The sequence below is a fragment of the Mesocricetus auratus genome, unplaced genomic scaffold (genome assembly GCF_017639785.1).
Source record: "Mesocricetus auratus isolate SY011 unplaced genomic scaffold, BCM_Maur_2.0 Super-Scaffold_100018, whole genome shotgun sequence".
NCBI lineage: Eukaryota > Metazoa > Chordata > Mammalia > Rodentia > Cricetidae > Mesocricetus > Mesocricetus auratus.
In genome coordinates, this window is record NW_024429199.1 from 50,688,614 (window position 1) to 50,712,380 (window position 23,767).

Consider the following 23,767-nt stretch of genomic DNA (forward strand, 5'->3'; position numbering starts at 1 on the left):
CAATATAATCAACAAAATTAAGTAAATGAATTTTTAGTTGCAGTGCCAAATTCTCGAAAGGAAGATTTAAAGAAATGACATTTATGCACAGAATTCTCTACATATCCTCTAAGATCCCCATGCTCATTTTTTTTTCTATTCAAATTTATGGATGATTTTTCCATGTTAAGTTCCTTCATTTTCCTTACTGTTCTTGCTGCCCCTTTCATAAAGAAATCTCTTCTCAAGAGTTATTACACTTGCCATCTTGAAGATAAAGTGTCTAGCATAATTAGTCTCATGGGTTAATTCAAATGCTCATATCAAATCACATGCATAATAATGTTCCTAGGTCCTCTAATCAGAGTCTTAATTAAGAGGGTGACAGCATATGTTACCCAAACAGAAAATAAGTTATGAGGCAGATTTGTTAGAAGGGGTTATAGTCTCTGAGAAATAGAGAGTAGACTTAGGAATGATTTGGATGGAAACGAAGAGGTGAAGAATAACTCCCGTAGTAAATTCTTGATTAGCAGCAGATTTTGACATTCATTGAATACTTGACAATTTAGCACTATGCCCAGAATGTGTATGCATAGCTTCATTCAATCTACAATTTCTTATATATTTAATTTTATTTTGTTGAGTTGTGGTTATCGGTATTTAAATTCCCCCATAGAATTTAAAAGAATTATGAAAATAGTATCAATAATTGGATTCTAGCAGCTATGATCCAGCCTACACTTTTGCTTTCATTTATGTAAATCATTTGCTCTATATAGTGAAATATTAAAACATAGGGAACATGTTTTATACATAGGGAAATTTTAAATGACTGGCTACTTATTGACAGTGTTTTCACTTCATATCCAGAAGTGAGTGTGACCATGCTGCATTATATGCATGTCTGAAAATCATCACAACGAAGCACACTATTTTGCACAGTTAATATGTATTAGCATTTTAAAGAGTGAAGTACCATGATGTTTAACAATGTATGACTTTAAAATATTTCTAGATTTCTCTAAACATTTTGTTTAAATTATGTGTGTATATCTTTGTGTGAGTGTCTACATGTGAAGATGTGTTGGTGTGATCCAGAAGGTGTTGGATCTCTTGGACTTGGCAGGTTAGGGTCTCTAGTTTTGGTACTGGGAACACAACGGATCTTCTGGAAGAGCAGCGCAAGCTCTTCACTGCTGAGTCAAACATTCTGCCACACACTCCCCCTTTTTTTTTTCTTTTTGTAATTGAACTAATATTTCCTGAGGATCAATTTTCCTTGAGAGAAACACATAATACAATAAAGTGTGATTGCATTTATTAAAGATGAGAATGCCATTTTACATGTCCATGTCCAACTTACACATAATAACTCATAACCTTAGTCTTTGGGAGAGGAGGGTAAGCGTCTCATCTGATTACTAAGGGATGTGCCAGGCACAGGTGGAATCATAGATGGTCATGAGGGCAGGACCTCATCTATTACTAAAGAAAGCAGGGTGAGAACACAAGATCTTGAGCTTGCTTAGACTTCCAACTACATAGAAGTTGGGGGCAAGAAGCCAGAGCTGTAAAGGGAAAAATACTACCTTTATGGGAATAGTAAAATAGAATGACTCCTTGGAGCCCTGCTCCATTTCAAAATAAATATAGAAAATTTGTGCAGACTTACTTGTGAGCCTGTGTTCTACCCACTGCTGCTAACCTGTATCAAACTTTTAAAATATTTTTAATATGGTATATATTTAATTGGAGAATTAACATTTATATGCATCTGAAAAACAATGTATAGGAAGGTTTTGAAAATGAAAATGAGAGCAGGATGACATTCAATAGCTCTATTGGCTGAAACGCTACTAACATCGCTACTTATTATTTATGGGGTCATAGGAAAAAGAAAACAGCCCAAAAAATGGTCTATCAAATTCAATTCTTTATACATTTCTGTGGGCAAGTGGCTAATCAAAGCAAAGACAGCAGTGCATTAATTTGCCAATAAAAAAACAAGATACAAAGCAATTACCAATTTACCAATACAATTACAAAGCAAAACTAAAATGCTTATTTGTATTTAAAAATTATATAGGGGTGAAGAGATGGCTCAAAGGACAAAGGCACCTTGCCTCCAAGCCCCATGACCTGAGTTCACTTACTGGAACATGCATTTTAAACTTACAGAACTCACAGATTATCTATTGATCTCACATGTGTGCTATAGCATGTAATGAATGCATGCACATATATGATAAATAAATGTAGAATAATAAATTATGAATATAAAATGTATGAGGCTTGGTTTTCTCTTTAGTAAGTTGTAAATAATAGGAATAATAACACACATCAATAAAATTTATAAAAAATATTGAATTTTAAGCCTTAGCTTCATTCCTTGACCAACTGGGTGCTCTGTTATTATTTGACAGTATTGTAATATGCATTCTTTAAAGTCAAGTGAATCTGAATAATTCCAGTTTCCAGGACAGAGAGACAGAAATAGGTGCAACTGTAGTGGTTTGTATAAAGTATAGATGCACTACTTTGCAAGAATGGTTGGGAGAATTATTTCCTTGATTATTATCTAGTGCACTGTACTCTAGGAAGATTCTGAGCATATCAGAAAATTTTCTATATCTTATTTATTTTGTTTTTTTGAGACAGATTTTCTCTGTGTAGCTTTGTAGACCAGGCCTATACTTTATTTTAAAACAAATTACATATATCTGATCAAAATTAAGAAAATACTGTCTCCTATCACCATGTGATCCCAGGAGGTGAGGACACATGAGCCTGGTGTTCTTGACTAATATTGTTTGATGAAGCAAGACCCCCTGAAACAGTGTCCCAGGCAATCCAACATCTAAAACAACTGAGACAATACAGTCGTGTAAACTACAAAAACAAGGATCTGGCCAGATTTCTGTGTTTTGTCATGATCCCCATGGTATGGGAAGGTGGCCCCAACCAGCAGGAAGTGGTTTGGAATGAACAATACCCAAATCCCCAAATATTGTTTATAAATTTTTGTTTACATTTAAATGGGGTTGCTTATAAATGGTTAATGATCACAACCAATCTCTGTTTTAAAGGTAAAAGGGAGATTATGGTATAGGATATACCAATACTTTGTATTAGTATGGATTCTCATTTATTGATACAAATTTAAGGTCAATTTTGTGATATTATATTTCTCCTCTTGTTTAAGTATTGTGTTTATACTGATCTTTTAAAATGTAATGCATAGTTAAATACAGATTGTATATAGTAACCTAAAATGGTCAGAACTTATAGTTAGGTTAGTTAGGTTTTCTAGATATATAGAGATATATTTGAGGTAGATAGATATCTTCAAACTTTTCAAAGACCTACAGAATATATGGCATTTAAATGGTTTAGGGTTTCTCATGATAGTGAGACACAACCACTCCTGGCACACCAATTACATCTGAGAGGAATATGGGCATAGAAGAAACTTGTTTTGGAGTTTGCTTTAAATGGTAAGATTAGCCATTTGGGCAAGAAATCGCTCTTGCCTTTACTGTTTGATAGACTGGACATACAGGACCCACAGGAAAGTGACTGCTGAACTTGATGGGAGAGTCCTAAAGGGTTCCCGCTTCATGGAAGAGTCTGTCAGATATTCCACAGGACACAAAAAATGACTGACAAACTGTCAATGCCGGTGGACAGTTTAAAATTTCCTGCTTTGCTGAGAAGTCTGCCAGACACGCTGGCCTATGGGCTGAAGATGGATGCCCCAACATTGCAGACTGAGGAACTTCAGGTAACTGTCCAGGCAGCAAGATGTCTCTGTCAATTCTAGTGTTTATATATTATCCTTCTGTGGCCTTTGATGGAGTTGAAGAAAGATACAGCTTTCCTTAGTTATGATAAAAGATAAGCTACATGTAAGATTTTAGACTCACACAGATAGGATAGATGATAAAATACTTTCTTTAAATCTTGCTAGATGTTAATGCACTAAATATTGTAACTATAGTTCCTACTTGATAACTCTTCTGTTATACATAATTTGACTATGTTAAGGTTAAAACCTTTCTTTCTATTTAGACAGAAAAGAGGAGATGATGGGGGAAGTCCTTCTGTGTATATGTTTGTCTTATTGGTTGATAAATAAAGCAGTGCTGGCCAATAGGAAAGCAAGATAGGTGGGACTAGGAGTGAAGGAGGATTCTGGGAAATGTAGTCAAGGGTGGGAGTCACTGTGTGATCCCGGGAAGAGAGGACACATCAAGATGGCATCCTAGGAAAGATAAGTCCTTATAGAAATATATGTATTAGTAGTCATGGGTTAATACTTAAGACATAACTAGCCAATGAGAAGCCCTGACATTGGCCAACAGCATTGTAACAAAAAAAAAAGAAGAAGAAGAAGAGGAGAAAGAAAATACTGTCTGATATATTATCACTCTACATAGGTACCTTTTAAAACAACAGTTTTAAATATGATTCCATGAAAGTCAAGGCTCATCTGCATGGGTCTATTTGCTACCCCCCCAAAAAATACCCAGCCTTTTCTTTCTTTAAAAATTAGACTTATTCATTTTATTTTATTGTGGATGTTTTACTTGCCTGTATTCTTGTGCATCATGTATGTGCTTTGTTTCTGTGGAGAACAGATCCCCTGGAGCTGGAGTTATGGATTAATGTGAACCACCATGTAGGTACTGGGAATTGAACCCAGGTTCTCTGAAAGAGTAGCATCTTCTCTTTACCTTGGAGATAATTTTCTTACCTTCACTAATGACAAGAATGACTTTCTTATTAGATATAGCTTATTAGATATAGCAGAGACCAGCTCTTATGAGTTTAAGTACAAAAATATAAAGCAGAAGTCTTCTGACAATGACTCCCATTCTCTCATTTCTTCTCTTTTCTTCTCTTCCTCTACTCCCTACCCTCTCTCTTTGTCTCTCCTCCTCCTCCTCCTCCTCCTCCTCCTCCTCCTCCTCCTCCTCCTTCTTCTTCTTCTTCTCCTCCTCCTCCTCCTCCTTCTCCTCCTCCTCCTTCTCCTCCTCCTCCTCCTTCTCCTCCTCCTCCTCCTTTTTTATTCTCAATAGATGTGTCTGTACATATGTTGCAGTACACTGAGATGTTTTGGGCCACTGCAAACTTTGTGGAATGATCAGATCCAGGTAATTAGCATACCCTCACCTCAGGTATCTGTCATTTCTTTGTCCTCTCTTTAGCTCTTTTGAAACACATGTGTTTAGTGAATTGACTCACCTTTGTCTGGGTTTTCAGGGTTGCCCAGTGGTGCTCTTTTCTTCCCCTCCCTGTTCCCAGTTTTCTCCTGTCTTTGTTGTTTTTTCTCACCTTTTTTTTCCTCCTGCAGGGAAGAGACCGCTATGAAATTTCCCTCCAGAGACCTTCCACCTCAAATGGCCATATGGGTTTAATGTATAATGCATGAGAGGCCTCACAAGCTGCAGATGAGTCAAAAGCGAAGCCTCCGAGGCTGGGCTCAGGAGGCATTCTTTAATAATAATTAGAAAATCAAACAGCATCTTTCAATAGTCCTAGTCATTCCATTGGTCTAATAGTGCCAGACAGTAATATAGTGCAGCCTTCCCAGTACAGTTATTGTGCAAATGCACCTTTTTTATTACTAGTAGGTTCGTTATCTGCAGATTCTTACTCAGGTTTGATGGAAATCTGTGTACATCTCTGCAATTTCAGCTACATCCCTGGGGTTTCAGGAAGAGACAAAATAACGTGAAGTGTAATTTGAAAGTTAATTTTTTCAGTGCCTTACATGAAGGACCATTTGGGGAGAGGCAGAATAGGGGCTTTGCCATAGCCTTTAGTGTAATGGGAATAGCCTCTTTCTTTTCTTTAGGCCCAGAAATAGTATTTTAAGTTAGGGTTTGTGGGCTTTTTTCATTAAAAAAATGCACTTAAATTTAACATGAGTGAGTTTTTTTAAAAGGAAAATTAATGCAAGAGAACATAGAAATAACTACTGAGTACTTACTATATATATATATATATATATATATGTATTCTTGATAAATTAAAAAGCGATGAAACACAGCCCTCCCTCAGGTGAATCACACCAGAATTTGTCTTCTTTTTATTTTTTATTTTTTATGTCTTCAAAGACAGTTCATAAAGTCTAGGAGAAGCATAGCTGATTTGAAGAAATTTGCTCAGCTGAGCAAAGGTAACCCTGGCCCAGGTTCTGACTGGGTGTTTTATATGTGAAGATGTGTGAGTAATTACTTAATAAAAATTTTGGGACCGAAGCATTTGATATAATTACAGGGATATATATATGTATATATATATATATATATATATATTTAAATATATATATTTAAAGACTGATTGCTGAACGTTAAAGAATCAGTTGAATCAGTTTCTTTGAACTGGAAATTCAGACGCTGCAAGATAGCAGAATCATTCAATTTAATTTCATGTTGGTCCTAGGTGGTAGAAGTCAGTGGTTCTCTTGTTTTACAAAGAAAGAAATAAGGGTACACAGCCACGGTAAACAATAGGCTGTTTATTAATTATGTTAGTAAATTTGTTTCTCTGTGTTGATCTAGTACTTTACTGTGTACTACCTGTTAAATGCCTAACAGGAAAAGCATCTGTTATATGTAATAATAGAACACTGGGCTGCAGTGGGTTCACATTGTAATCCTCAGTACTCAAGAGAAAGGAAGGTTGAGGGTTCTAGACGAGCTTGTATCACACAGTGAGACCCTACCACAGACAAACAAACAAACAAACGAAGAAACGCTCAAATATAACAAAGAATAGTAGAGGAAAACATTTAATTTAGTAGTATACAAAAAAAAGACTTTTAAACTCTAAAGCATAAGAAGAAAGCTGATCATATTTTCTTCATGATTGAGACTATATTGAGTGAAGGATATCACAGAAAAATTCACAGTTGCCACAATAACAGAAGATAGGAAGATGCAAAGCCTCTACAGAAAACCCAATAAAAATAGCAACGCATATAAAGGAGTTTGAAAGTTAACAAGTAGGTACCCACATCCATCTTAAATACTGGAAATACGAACCGTGAGAATGTCAATATATTCCCGGAATGTGTGGAAGAGTAAGTAATACCAGCTGTTGACAGAGTTACTGACACAAGGGGGTGGGGTGCATTGCTGGTAGGAAATAAAACCGATACCACCATTCAGAAGAGCAAACAGGCCAACTTACTCAAAATAAGACTACCTCCCACCATATTCTTTAAAAAAAAAACATTTACGCATTGTTATGTGTATGCATGTTTTGCCAGTAGCTGTATGTGTACTTCATGTATGCTGGTGCCTGTGTGAGTCAGAGGAGGGAGTCAGAGCCCCTGGAACTGGAGTTGTGAATGGTTGTGTGGCCCCCAGTGTTAGCTGGAGACTGAACTCAAGCCCTCTACAAGAGCAAGTGTTCTATAACTGGTGATGGCGAGCCATGTCTCCCTTCTCATACCTTACACTACAAGTTCTTTTCCTTCATAAATATTTCACGGAGATTCTTGTACAGATCCATTATGGGAGGATGCTAACATGCTCACGGCCACGGTATTTGTGATAATGTGCATCGAACCAACCACATGACCAGCAGAGGAGAGAATATGATGGGTGTGCGTCAGTGGCTAGTAAAAAAAATTATACTCGTGGAAATACTGGCAGATCTTTAAAACTTGGTACTTAGCAAAATAAGACAAGGATCTGAGTATTGTACTCAAAATGATATACCTAAATAAATTTTTGGTCTAGATGTGCGTTTTGAATTTGAATTTATTTATTGAACACCCCTCATATTTTATGAAACAACACATGGAGACAAAAGGAAAAAGAATGATCAGAATGGGTGAAGTCTGCCTAGCAAGTTAATAGTGAAGACAGGGAGGCATGGATGTAAAAAGAACCAAACAAAGCAAAGGGAGCCTTTGTTTCTTTCTAAGTTAATAGCTTGCCACGAACTATGGAGACTGATTAACCCATTGCTCTGCACCTGAGGGCCAGGGGAAAATGACATTCATAACAGTGACCTTAAAGAGCCCGAGGGCCTTTTGAATCATGCAAAAATTCATAAATATGTTTAATATATGTGACATTCTTCTGTATTCTAAATATTTGAGAATGGAGTCCCGTACGTGAGTAGAGGAAACATCTAAAATTATTAAAATCAGATAGTCTGCTTCCTGGTAACGTTCTTAGAAGAACGCTTATAAAATGTTGGGTTTACATCTCTGTCACTTTCTGACTCTGTGTTTTCCTGTGTGCATTCTTGTCATCTTTTACAGACCGGCCATCTTTCAATTGCTGGGCCTGTGCCGATGTTTCACAAATACCTTCTTGCTCTAATTTGCAGTATGCACCATGCCAGAAGCCATTGCCCTTTTAATATCCTGTCATCATTATTAATATTGTTTTTTAGCCAATGTGCAACGGGACCATTTCCAAATTGCTTTCTGTTCAGCAGAAGTGAGTACTGACAGGTGACTGATGCATGGGTGTAGGATGGACTCCTGAGCTATTCATTTTTTGGGTGGTAGCACCTTCATTAGGAGGGAACCAAGCAGCTTTCATTCTCCGTAGTCACCATGATGAAACTCCAAAAGGAATTTTAAGATGGGGCTCTGCTATTGTCATTGTATATTAGACCCTAAACTTAGGTTGTTATCTAGTATAAACAGAACCGGAGTTCAGCTGATTCACTGATACCCTGTCCAATATCTCTTATGTGGTAGGCACTAGCAACTTAGAGGTAAAAGGAATGCTCCTAACTTTTATTTTATTAGGTACAGTGAGGAGTTTTATTAGATTTTTATGTATGTATATAATATATTCTCATCATACTTGCCTGCTTTCATGCTTTCTTGTCCTACTTCTCATTCTCTCCCTTTACCCAATCAGTTCTCTGTCAACTTGTGTGTGTGTGTGTGTGTGTGTGTGTGTGCGTGCGTGCGCGCATGTGTGACTCAGTGAGCTTAATTAAAGTTGCTTACGTGGACATGGGTGAGGGGCTATTCACAAAAGCAAGGGAGTTTATCAGTGACTACACCACTCAGAAAGTGTCTTCCCTCCCCAGCAGCAGCTATTATTACCGGTCAATAGCACCTCTGGGAGAGCCACGATCTCATGAATCCCTGCCACACCCATGGGGGAAGGCAGACAGGCTCAAAATTGGGCAAGCCTTTTGCAGGTAATTGTATCTGTTGTGAGTTCACAAGTGCAACAACATGTTGTGTCCAGAAGACAACATTTTTATAACACCACACCACTTCCTCTGGCTCTTACATTCTTTCTGTAACTCTCTCCCAAGGTGCTCCCTGAGCGTAAATCAAGAGAGACACACATACACATAATTCTGAAACCCTTCTTCAGGTATACATATTTTTTATTATGTTGAAAGCCATGGGGATTTGCAAACCAACAAAGAAGTGTAAATACTTTTATAACTCTAGTTAGGATAGCTAAATATGTGTTAGCATTACTTCATTAAATAAATAAAAAAAAAGCACCGGGCGTTGTTGGCCCGCGCCTTTAATCCCAGCACTCGGGAGGCAGAGGCAGGCAGATCTCTGTGGGTTCGAGGCCAGCCTGGTCTACAGAGCGAGTTCCAGGACAGCCTCCAAAACAATACAGAGAAACCCTGTCTCAAAAAAAAAAAAAAAAAAAAGCACAGTGGAAGATGTCTATGGTGACATATTCTTGTAACCCCATTATTGGGGAATATTAAGCTACACAGGGTAGGTTGTCATATGATATTTGTTGAGGGAGAAGTCACTTACATGAGAAGCAGAGAACCAAAGGTCTGCTCGCTGCTCTCTGAGACCAGACCGGAACCCCAAGAGAGAGAGTGTGTGTCTCCGTTTCCCTAGTTCTTTATCTCCTGTCTCCACTATGTACCTGTGATCATGCCCAAGTGGGTATGGTCAGCGGTACAGGTGCCTAAGATCTCTCCCTACACCCTATGCCATGCCACATGGGTGAAAAAGGATCATGAGTTTTAGGCAAGGGTTCCACATCGATACCCAATATTTATACTGTCTTCAGAGATGTGTCCCTGCCTTTGGGTGTGTACATTGTCCTTTTCTTTAGAAAGCTTTAATTTGCTTTCATTTTATTTTACATGTATGGGCATTTTGCCTACATATACGTCTGTCTACCACATTCATTCAGTGCCCACAGAGGCCCGTGTGTAAGGGTAGCATAGTCAATATACCAGAGAACACCGTTCATCCGTAGAACAGATGAAGGGCGGCCATTGGCAGTAACATGGGTAATCCTGAAAAGCGTGTTAACGCCCTGACACAGAAAGTCAAACTGTATAAACTTACTGCGTGTGGGACTGTAAAATTTGACGTTATGAAAATAGGCGGCAGTGTGGTGCTAAGCAGAGCTATGGGTAGTATGGGGTGAAACGGAATGGGAAGGAGCTTGTCACGGTGGGTGGGTGTGTAGTAACAGTGAGTTCACACAAATGCAGGAGAAGAGGTGTGACTCAGTGATAGAGTGCACTTGCCTAACACGTGAAGGAAAGAACAAGCATTGGAGAATGGACACTGATGGATATTGATTATCTTTATCGGAGGGATGAAAGTCTTACAGAACTGCTTGTTGTGATGGATTTACAACTCTGTGAACAAGCAAAGATCTGTGTTGCATGATTTTTGTTTGTTTGTTTGTTTGTTTGCTTTTGAGTCAGAGTTTCTCTGTGTAGCTTTGGAGCCTGTTCTGGAACTCGATCTTGTAGACCAGGCAGGTCTCTAACTCACAGATAGTCACCTGCCTCTGTCTCCTGAGTGATGGAATTAAAGGCCTATGCTACCACTACCTGGCTAAATTTTTATTTTAAGTATTAATTTGCTTGCTTTTGAGACACGTCTTTTATAATCCCAGGCTGGCCTTGAGTTCTCCATCTTTCTGCCTCCACTTCCTGGAGCCGGGATAACAGGCCTGTGCCACCAAACCCAGATAAAGCTTGAAAGGATCAACTGTAAAAAAAAATACAAATTACATCTCAACAGAGATGACTTCTTAAAAATAAAAACAAATGCGTATTCTAAAAGGAAGATCATTCCCAAATGAGAGATTACTGAATTGAAGACGTGGCAACGCAGTCAATGAAAACATGAATCAGAAGTCTACGGAGCTTTATCTAAACTCTACCCTCAGGTACTCGGCCTTGCATATTCTAGATGCCTTTCTCGTCACAGATTCTCAGCTCCTTCTTAATTTCTTGCAATGCTCCAGGCCCATTCTTGTTCTCTGGCCTCTCTATGCCAAGACTGGGATGCTCATTCATCAAAGAGGAGACTACTGTGTTCCCGCCTCTCACATATCACTGCTCTTCTTATAGTTTGCCAAATTTTGTGCCTGCTTCAGGTAGCAGTTACTGCTTTTGTATCTTGGACAGCACTGAAAGTAAATTTCCTGGCATCTTAAACCCGTTGTTGCATAAATGCTTGCAACACTGCAGTCAGCGAGTCAAGTTTGATATTTCTTAAACACTGCAATGGGCACGTCATCAAAGAGCAGAACTTGGGTTAGGTAGACTGCAGCTAAGAACCAAGATCATCTAGATAAACTTGAAGCTACCTCGAGGAGTTGTGTAAAGAATCAGTTGTGTAACCCTTTAAAAATAAATGTTTATTAATGTACTGATAAATAAATAAGGGGGCTTTTCACGATTCAAGCTCTTAATACGATGTGTTCTTCTACAGTTGTTGGATGATGTGAGCAAATGAAATAGGTTGGCGTTCTTGGAGAGTTGAATGTTGCTTAGGCAGAAATCTATGTCACAAAAGCTGATATAACAGTGAGAAGGTTCTGGAGTGTGTCTATCATTTATAAAGTGATATGGCAGTAAGAGTAAAAAATGATGAAAATCTTAGGACATACTTGTGGTTGGATCTTATCCTTTACCGTGTATTTCCCCAATCTTTCCCCAATCTATAAATAGATAGGAAGATTGAATTAATAATCTCTTAAATGAGATAGTGTTCTCTTTCTATTGTTCTTTTGGAAAATGGAGGTGGGGACTCCTGTGAAGTTGTTCTATGTCTGCATGATAATATGTATTTTTTGAAATTCTGTAGATTCACTGAAGGGACGAAGCTAAGTATAAAATATTTCCTTAAGAAAGATGTGACTCATATTTGATTGTACTAATTATAGGTTTGTGTTAATTGACCTGTTTCCAAATGCAAAGATCAGAGGCTATGGTTTCAGAGTGTGTGATGAAGTAAAACATCAGTAGGAAGCTCTGAACAGATTTCCAGCAGAATATTAGCTCTCAGGCACAAAGAAACTGAGGCATCCTCTGTTGCTCCCAGGACCACATTGATATAATGTGTCTAATTAAGCACCATTGACATTATCCTGTATTGAGTATGCGCATGTCTCAAAAAATTCTCGATTTTTCTTTCTTCTTAGGTTAATTGACCTAAGCATTGATTGGGGTTCATTTGGTCGAAATCATAGGTTGGAGTTTGGAATCTCAGTTGGTAAATATAATTACCTAAAGAAAAATAATGAAGAGTGGAGAGTGTTTTAGATGCAGGTAGGGACTTAGAACATATTCAATCTTTTTTTTTTTAACATGCAAAAGCACAGCTGCCTACCTTCATTGCTTGTTTAGTAAGAGAAGGAAAACTATTAAAACTTGAAGTTCATGGATATTTGGGACTTTTGGGGGGGGGATGCAGTGTTTCTCTGTGGCTTTGGAGGCTGTTTTGGAAGTAGCTTTTGTAGACCAGGCTAGTCCACCTGCCTCTACCTCCCGAATGCTGGGATTAAAGGCATGTGCCACCAATGCCTGGCCAGGACTAATGTTTTATAAGCATGCTTGGTTATGACGTCATTTTCTGTTTGGTCTTGAATCCTGATTCGGTTTTATCAGTGGTGTGACCTTAGTCATTTTATTTCCTTATAAAGTAGGTTGGATGCCATCACTGAGAGTTGTGATCATCCAATGAGTTAATGAATGAGGGCAATTAGAAGAATGTTTGGTTCACAGTTAGCATTTATTAGGTATTGTTGATGCTGTTATTATTGTCATTAGCTAAATTTAGGAAATGCATTTTAATTTTTCCACCTAACAGCCCCATAGTTTGTGAGTTTTCACAATTTGTAAAGTTTATAAACGTAGATCTGTTTAATGTGTATTAATAATACTTCATAAATAATTCCATCTATCATCTGTCTGTCTTATACCATCTAGCTATCTATTCTTACATGTATATTTTTACCAAAAATCTTCTTTTCCTAGAAAGATCTTTAAGGTCTGAAAAGAGACTTTTATTATTATATTCCAGTGCACACAATATAGTATCTATCGTAGTAGGTACTCAATTCAGTCATGAAACAAAAGTAAATTCAATTGAAATTGAATTGTTTTCATTATTTCCCCTGCTATACAGGAAGTTACACTATGATGTGTAATGCAGGAAACTGAAGATACAAACTGTTGTTCTGAGTCTTTGTGTTCCAGCTCTGCCACCAAGCCTACCTGTCAATCACTCTGAGATCTATTTTCCTCATGTCTACAGTGTACAACCAATACTCTACAGTCAGAATAATAGTTAAATTTACATTATTGCATGTGGGAACAATCATACTTTAGAATATGATTTTTATCTTTTACCAGTTGTTACTCTTCAAGTTCCAACTTTGAGAAGATACAGGAAACTGCCACAAAAGTTTAAATATTCTTCAAATATTTCCAGGGACAAATGACTCTATAGTCAAAATGCTTCTGCATGCTTGACCTATAACTCATTACTTCCTTGACCTAATCTTTCAAACAACTTAGTGCAAAGGAGACTCATAGTTTCTCAACTGTATGTTCCCTCCTTTACCCAATTTGGTCTTTTATTTTATTTTATTTTTATTTAATTTTTTTTCCTTTTACATACCAACCCCAGTTACCCATTCCTCATCTTTTCCCACCCCAGCCTCCCTCCTTCCCATTCCCATCTACTCCTCAGAGGGGGGTAAGACCTCCTTTGGGGAGTCAACAAAGTCTAGCATGCCAAGTTGAGACAGGACCCAGCCCCGCCACCCCCCATTAAGGCAGAGCAAGGTATTCCACCACAGGGGATTGATCTTCTTTGTAAACAACACAGGCTTAAAAGGAAATGCTCAATAATCTTGCCTTACTACTTTACAGAGATATTTCTTTAATTCTACTACATTCTTTGTCCAGCTTGGAACAGACAAATCTCATTTTATTTCAACCTGTATACTGCATGTAGAATGAAAGATACATTCTAAATGATATCTGCCTTCCCCTCAATATACTGCATGTAGCATGTTACAAATGCCACACAAAAGAGCATTATCTTTCTTATAAATGAATTTTTCCTCATTCTGTGATGTAGTTTTTTTTTTTTTTTGGTTTTTACGAGACAGGGTTTCTCTGTATTGTTTTGGAGGCTATCGGTCTAGCCCGGCCTCGAACTCACAGAGATCCGCCTGCCTCTGCCTCCCAAGTGCTGGGATTAAAGGCGTGCGCCACCACCGCCCGGCTCTGTGATGTAGGTTTTAGTGGCCATTTATTATTATTGTTGTTGTTGTTATACTGCATGTAGCCAGTTACAAATGCCACACAAAAGAGTGTTATCTTTCTTATAAATGAATTTTTCCTCATTCTGTGATGTAGGTTTTAGTGGCCATTTATTATTATTATTGTTGCTGTTGTTGTTGTTGTTATTCTCAGTTGTAATTCAGTGAATTCTTTCTTACTCTGAAAAGATAAAATGTTGTGCCATACACTTTAAAAGTACTAACATCTCTAGCAAATAAAAACCCAAGCATCAGGAATGGAGTACCTCATTTTGAGTTTTTGGTCAGTGAGATTATACAGATTCCCCCAACCATAAAGGCTAGTACCATTACTTTAGAACTTCACAGAAAGGCCCTATGGCTAAAGATATCACATACTTGAGTCATAGAAAGTGGAGACTAACCTGGCACTCAGAGACCTGTTAACACTAACCTGGTACTTACAAGCCTGGTACTCACTAATCTGGTAACACTAACCTGGTACTCACCTGGAGGCTTCATTCCCTACCGGCTAGCATTCATGATGCTGGAAGACACTTAGCCTATGGCCAGAGGAGAAAAGTGAGCCTCAATCTTACCCAGTTGTAGACTCTGCAAGGTGTAACAGCGACACTGACCTGATAGCATTACTGGAACAAAAGTGGAACGAAATGTCGTGTAAGTAACCAACTAGTTTCTGGAACAAAGACCTGCTTTGTGAGATCAAAACCATGCCTGGCACTAATAAATGGGCCAGGATCCTATGGCTAGATAGGTTATAGACTCGAAGGGAGAAATAAATATTATTATTCCACTAAATAGACATAGTATTAAAATGACTCTCGGCGAGTTGTTGTTATATTAGCATCTCTGAACCCTCATCAGAAAAGCCTCTCCCTTCAGTTAACACAGAGACCTCTAACTGGCCCACATGTAGAGAACAACACTGCAGAGTGCTCATTTTAAGTGGGACGTTTGTACCACACCTCTTGTCTCAAGGTTCAGGGGTCTTTGGGGGAAGAGGAGGCTGAACGACTGGACTATAAGAGCCAGAGGTGGTTGATAGTATCCCAGAAAGTGTTTTTCAGAAACAACAAAACGAATGCACATCTCAACTCACGGTGATTGTGAAGACATGTGAGTAAGACCTGCACAGGCTCCAGTCAGATAGAAAACACAGCATAGAAAGGAAAGGACATGATATCCCACCACTAGCTAAGTAAGAAGCAGTTGGCATTTGAGAGCTGATGGGAGAAAGGGAGTTAGTTTCCTTTAAAGATGTGAGGCCCTGGGAGTTTGACCATACACCAACACAATTGGACTTGACAGGAAAAAAAAAAAAAAAGAAGACAAAAGTAATCTCAAAGTTGGGTGGAGGGTGGTAAGGGGAGGAGTTGGGGGAATATGTTCCAATGTATGAAATTCTCAAAGAATTAATAAAAAAGTCACAAAATTCTACCACTAGAACTTAAGGGAAAAAATAACACAGAAATACTAGACTTATACATTGAAATTTGGAACAACAGCAAAACAATTTTGCTTTTCTTATATATCATAAATTTTTGGTGTTGTTTCTGGAACACAGCCCTTTCTCAAACTCTTTCTGAAACCGATTCACTTAATTGTTGCTATCTTGACATTACCTGATAAATTTTGTGTCCATATATTTAAAAATACTGTCAGCCTGACTGCAGACAGGTCTGGAAGTCAGGAGGGCAGACAGAGGAGCTGGCCAAGAATAGTCACTTAGGCAACAGACATAATGAATTTCCAGCAGCAGTAGTCTTGACAAAGAGTGAAAGCCTACTCTTTCTTGAATAGCTCAAGAGACTACTTGCAACTCCTAGACTGTTTGCAACTTCTAGACTGATTTCATGGCCATCAGGAAGTTTGTGCTGCAGGGCCAGTAACCTTCCTGGAAGATCAGGGGAAATGCTCTTCCAAGTCTTCCTTTGATTAGCAAGCAATTCAGCTAATAGCTCTCCAGTGAGACCCGTGCCAATTAGGGGTGGAGGGATGGAGTCCTATTCTAAATATCAGCAATGTAAATGTCATATCCTGATCAATCTTTAGAAGTTAAATAATTTACTTGGCATTGTGCAAATGAGGCAATAAATTACGTTTCAATAAATTATGTTGGAGTTAACATTAAGTACATCTTTTCACTCTTAAGTTTTTAATACATGATTTTTAAAGTTGATAAAACATTTAAATATGAACAGTATAGATAGTGTGTGTGTGTGTGTGTGTGCACATGCGTGCATGTGAGCACACGTGTGCCATTCCAAGTATGCAGAGGTCAAAGGACAGTCCTCAGAATTCAGTTCTCTTCTACCATTTGGGTACTGGGGAGAGAATTCAGGTTGGCAGGCGTGAAGGGAAGAGCCTGTACCCACTGAGCCATCTAGCCCAACCTCAGCTTATAATTTTTTCTTTTTTACCTTTTTTGTTCTGCTTAAATTTATTTGAAACTGGCAGATGACATGTATTTTTATAATGTACAACACACTATTTTAAAATGTAGATACACCGTTGAGTGATAAATTTAGCTAAATAAATGCATTACTTCTCACAGTCACACATATGACACTCCCTCATCTCTTTTTCAAGAACACAACATTATTCCTTACAGTGGCATCTCTGGATGTGAATCTTCTGAAATCCATTGCTCCTACCTGTGATTACTCATCCTCTGACCAGCATTTCTCCAGCTTTCCTCCATGTTTCTGAGAACCACTATTAACTTCTTTTTTAAAAAATCAATTTTATTTAAATTAGAAACAATCTTATTTTACATATCAATCCCAGTTCCCTTTCCCTCCCATTCTCCCATGCTCCCCACTGACTCCCCCATTCCATCCCCCATCCATTCCCCAAGGAGGGTGAGGCCTTCTATGAGAGATCATCAAAAATCCGTCAACTCATTTGGGGCAGGGCCTAGGGCTTCCCCTGTGAGTCTAGGCTAAGAGAGTATCCCTCCATGGGAAATGGGCTCCTAAAATCTGTTCATGCACTAGGGATACATCCTGGCTCCACTGTCAGAGACCCCATAGACTGCCCAGTGCTCCAAGCTGACACTGGTTCAGGGGGCCTGGTTTCCACCATTATATTCTCTTTAACTAGTAGGAAAGCCTAACACTGGGACTGGAGAGATGACTCAGTAGTTAACAGCACTTGCTGCTCCTGCAGAGGACTAGAGTTCAGTTCCCAGTACCTACACTGGACAGCTCACAAATGCTGCAAGCTCTCTGGGAGATGTGATGCCTACTCCTGGCCTCTGGGGGCACCTGCACACAGGCGAAATGAATTTTGATAGATTCTTAATGTCTTTGTAGGCTTCACACTAGGTGAGTTCCTGTGCTGTGATGTCATCTCAAGTTTCAGTGGATTTTCCCCAGATTTCACCAACATTCATTCCAAGGCTCTAAGGTTTCCTCTCTGTGAACTTGAACACTGAAATTAGATTTTTAGGATGGGATATGCTCTGTAATTGAAAGTTTTATTCTTTCAAGTGGTAAGTTAGAGAAAATATCATTGAATAAATTCTATAATCACTCAGGATATTCACACATGATATTTTTTATTGGCTTTTGGGAAATGATCAGACACATTTCTTTTCACCATAGTAACCCATTTGGGAATTTTGGTTTAGTTTCCAGGAACCTTAACTTTTCAATGACGTGGCCGGGCAAAAGGGGAACTAAAACTAAATATGTCATTCAGTGATTAATTGAAAAGAGGAGGACACTTGGTTTTCTTTGGATTCAGCTTAAATTATCTGGTTTCCTACCTCTCAAATATCCATCAGCTGCTTTTACTGTTATTAAGCATCTAAATCAGAATTCCCCATGCCTTACCATCACACAGGGGCAAGTCAAGACAGATCTTGGATATTTTCTTCTGAACTATTATGTTATTTTTCAAATAAAAAGCATGAACTTTATATGATATCTGCATAAAATTCATTAAAAATTTTTAGTGTATTACAAGACAATCTTAGAAGTTCTACAGGATGATATAATTGGATTACGGTATATAATGATTTGAAAGTCATTAGTCTGTAGTGAATTACTTCTTTTAACAATTCTGTTATCAGAGTTCAGCATCAGTCATATTCTAAAGCTGCAACTGAACTAACCCAACTTCTAGCACCCAGGGGCCTGTCAATTACCTTTTAGTCATGCACTCTTGGATAATTGCAAAGTAGGTAGATCACCTGGTACCCCCATATGTTCAGGGTCCCCTAGATATGAGCTGGTGCCATTTTTTTTTGTAATGAAGCTTGGGCTTTTTGCCCAATTGTCTAGGAATTAATTGTCTGGAAAACCTTTTATGATACTGAAGATATGGAAATCTTGAAATCTTATCTGTGGGAGTTATTTCATAAAAGGAGCATGGCATTTATATCACACAGATTCTCCCATTATTAAAAAGAACACTGGGAAGATGGATGTAGTAGCTTTGGCTAAATATAAAGGAACTAAGGAGACAAAGATCTATTGTTATAATTTGATAGAACTGTAGTTAATATTTAATTCCATTCACTTATGGAAGCATGGGAGCCACCTGCCTGATTGGGAGTCCAGTAGCTATTTTCTGTCTGCCTCTGTCCATAGGCTTGACCTGAAGATCATGAAGTGTAGAAAGTAGAGATTGTTAAAAAGAGTATTAGCAGCAAAACTTCCATCTGCAGCCCTAAGTAGTAATGCATTGCTGCAGCATAGGCTTGCAAACATTATGTCCTTCCTGTATTTTTTACTTGATGTATGTGTCAGTCAAGGTCTCCTTTTAAAAGTTAAGCAAAAATTCTCGACACTTCTATGTCTCTGCCAAGATTTCCAATTCTGATACCCTTTCCTATAAATCCTTTAAGATGTTTGTAAAAGCTGAGCTAAAGTCCTGTCCACTAATAAAAACATCTAGACCATTTAGAGGGTTCTTTGGTTGATGGCCTGTTTTCTTCATTTATGGATCAGATTTTCCAGTGTCTAGCATTGTTCTATCCTATTGTGGGCATGATGATTGGCAAACTATACAGACTCCTCTGTGTTTTATTTCTTTCCCATAGGTTTTGAGTTTTGTTTTGCTAGACAGTTCATAGGTGGCAGGTGGGTGACTAGTTTAAGGCTGGTTAAGAGCTAGGGTAGATGCCGTAGTAATCGGTACAGTGTTGAGGTGTGGCCTTTCTGGGGTTTTCCTGGGCAGCAGTCTGAGGTCCTTCCAAGTTCCTGTTATGTGCCTGGGTAACCATATCACTGTTGCTTTCATTCTGGGTTGGTTGCATTATATATGCAGCCATTTAAAAGGCAGTGGTAGAAAGCAAGAAAAGACGCAGATTTAGTTCTTCCTTTGTGTAGGCTTTTCCTTTTCAGAATTTCACTGGCAGCTTAACCTGTTTCTCATTAGCTCATTAGGGCTCCTGCTTTCAACCTGGTCTCAGTGCCACTGGACTCCATGAAGAAGGAGGGAGTGTGCTTATGGGGCAGGGAATAAATCTCTTCTGTTCCCCTTCTTCGAGCTCTGTGTCAACTCCAGTGTACATTTTCTTTTATTCAGTTTATACTGCTGGTGGGCGAATTAATTTGATATGTGGGCTATTCTGTAAGCACCAGTAGAAAAATGTAAACTTTTAAAATTAAAGTGTGTTATCTAAACGTACACACAAGGTACCTAGATATATGTATGCCAAGGTATGTATCTATACATATGCACAATGTATCATAGATATACATATGATATATATGTGTGTGTGTGTGCCACCCACATAGTGTTCAATTCTTCCTTTGAAATTAGATTTGCTAACATTTATTAATTATGTTGTGCTAGGTAGAGTCCTGGAACTTTATATTTACTGAATTATGTATATTATCAATCATCTAAAGTACCAGCTAAACGACTCCAATAACTACTAATACATAGCAGATCAAGCCCTCTCTTCATTCAAATTTTCTTCAGTTGCCTATAATACACATGATTGTGTGTATAAATATACATACATAGTTTTGAAGAAAATTTCTTCTCTAGGCTGACAGTACTTTTTCCAAAAGCCAAAGACCATCCAACGATAACAACAACAAGCCAATACCAAGCAGAGAAGACTTCTTTTTAGTGGCTGCCAGCATTTCCCAAGAGGCTCCTGAAACATAGAGCCCTATCTCTATTGCCCTTGGTTGAGACACGAGGTGGAAGGTAAGCCCCTATTGCTGAAGAAACCAGACACTTCATACGCAGGGCCCAGCGGCCTCTGAGCTAGAGCTGACTTGAGTACCTACCCATGAAGACTAGCTTTCATAGTACCAGAAGGTGTTGTGCAAGCTTCCGAAATCCTACCCAGCTGTGATACATAAGAGGCACCACATCAGCCACCATGGCATAATGATCTCAAGTGTGTAGTAGTGGCATGCGTATGTTGGTGGTAATCTACAGCTCTCTAAATTGGACTTAGGGCCCCCCACTCAGGGCTAGTGAAGTCATGGGGTCTTGGAGGATAACCTACAGCCACCACTTTACTACACCAGCATAATCTCTAAGTACATTCTAGACATTTGTCCTTGCCTCCACAGAAAAGTGTAGTCTTCACTGCTCACCAAGAAAACTTCTCAGTGCGACAGATGGAGATCTTTACAGAAAACCACAGCCAGTGAAAATGCAGAGTCGTGGAGCCTCATACCGGTGGATACATCTGCAAAAACACTCCCACGCCTAGGGCTCGGAGAACGCTGCATAAGAGGGGGTGGAAAAATTCTGGGAGCCATAGGGAGTTTGCTGTGAGAATATGTCTCCTAGTAACTACACCCACAGAGTCTCACCAGCGTGAATGCCTAAGCACAAACTGAACAAAGATAGACCAAATAGACATTGCCAAAGTGGACCGGGAAACACCCACAAAACTGCAACCCTGCACAAAGGGCTACAAGAAACTAAGAAATGCTGACAACTGGAGAGTTAGTTTTCTACAGGTAATGCTACCTCATCTGGTTATTCAATACCTGATGGTCAGCCCTGAAAACACACCTGCAAGTATACAGACTGAGCAGGTATTTAGGAAGATATATGTATTTACATATTTGCGTGTGACAACAGTTAATGAAAAGAGGCCATGCATTTGAAAGAGACAAGGAGACAATGGGGGTTATATAGGAAGGCTTTAAGGGAGAAATCCTATAATTATATTACAACCCCCAACATAAAAAAAAAAGAAGTGATTCCCTACTGTTATCTCATGTTTCTATCTATTATTATTACAATGTTTTTCTTCCACATCTAAAAGATCTGTAGAACATTTCCCTTCCCTTACAAACTATTTGTTAAAATGACTTTCTGTTTATAATGTGTTTCTCTACATCTTGGATCATACTGATGACACTGGACGCCTCTGTTTCTCTGTTTTCTTGCTTTGGTTTGTTGTCCATAAACCTAGAGAAATTAGTGTACTCAGTATAAGCTTTTGTAGAACATTCACATGAATTGTGTATAATTTCATTTGCATCACACCAGGATGATGCCTAATTGCCCTGTTCTTTGGGATATTAAGATTGATAAGTAGAGTCAGCTGGTGTTAGTCTCATCATATGTTGTGGAATTTCTCAAGAGTTCCCGATCTAATTGTTCAGAAACCATCAGCAATCTTTGCCTATGGGTTACTTAATTTATTATTGCATCATTTATTACTCATTAATTTATTAAACATTTGTCCATTTCAAACACAGTGCTAAGCAAGAAATGCAACAAACAATAACAACAACAATAATAAAAACAAAATGGCCCCCGAGGAACATCTTTTTTTTTTTTTTTTAAGATTTATATATCTATTTATTTTCATACATTAGGGTTTTGCTTACATGTATGCCTGTGTGAGGACACCAGATCCCCTGGAACTGGAGTTACAGACAGTTGTGAGCTGCCATGTGGGAATTGAACCCAGGTCCTTCGGAAGAGCAGCCTGGGCTTTTAATCAGTGAACCATCTTTCCAGACCCAACCATTTCATTCCTAATGCCTATTCTCTTTAAGTCTGGGTGTTAAGACTAAAAACTGAAGGTACATCATTGTTTCTAGAACTTTATAGGCTATCTGAAGTATTTTACACTCATTAATTCATTTGGGTCTCCTAGAAACACTGCAAAAGGTACAGTATCACATTCTGTTAGCCCAGTTTTACAGAAACAGGACACTGAAGTACCAAGTACTGCTCTGTCTAGTGGCTATCTGCTTTCAAAGGACAGTGTGGCCTAAATGCCAGTGTTATGACCACCAAGTCAGTGCTCTTTCAATTATGCACAAACATATTCTATGATCCCTCTGGAGTAAATGAATCGATCCTATAAACTTACATTACATCCTTTACTCCCATGTCTCTGGTTTCTCCTATGTGTCTTTCCTCTGGGGTAGGTTTCCACTTAGGTCACATTATATTCGGTTACCATGCCTCCTAGTTCCTCAGATTCTCCTTGGTTTTGAAGGTCTTGGTAGTTTCAAAAGATACTATCAGTCTGTAGAATTGAACTTGTGTGTTGTTCTTATGATTATGTAGATTATGACTCTCTGGGAAGAAAACCAGAGAGATCTTTACACTTATCATCTCAAGGGTGCCTGACATCAAGATGGCTTACCTGTGGCAGTATTAACTTGATCATCTGGCCGAGCCAGTGTTTGTTAGGGTTTGTTTCCTTAAAGTCACTCCTTGCCCTCTTTCTATGCTACTCTATTTTTGTTGTTGTTGTTGTTTCTTGTTTGTTTTTTTGAGACAGGGTTTCTTTATGTAGCCCTGGCTATCCTAGAACTAGCTGTATAGACCAGGCTTGCCTTGAACTCATGGAGATCCATCTGCCTCTGCCTCGCAAGTGTTGGGATTAAAGGTGTGCGCCTTCTTTGGAAAGAAGTCACTATGCACACAGCCCACACTGACAAAGTAGGACCATCGGAAATCCATGCCCCTTCCTTCCTTTTTTTCTTCCTCCCTTATTTATTTATCCATCATCTACCCAACCATTGCTATGAGCATGGACCCATGGGTATTTAATATATACTCTGGGCTATAACCCAATACCAACTTATTTATTTTCAAATTATTACTGCTGTGTTCACTGGGAGTTCTTGTCTGGCCATCCCTTAATCACTGTGGTTTTGGGTTTTGTTTGTTTGGTTTTTGTTTTTAGCACAAAATGCTCTAAGTTCACCATGTAGAATTCCTGCCCCACTCCATCATTTACTCCTGGATTCCTTTGATCGGAAACCAAGTTTGTGAGTGCAGAAAGT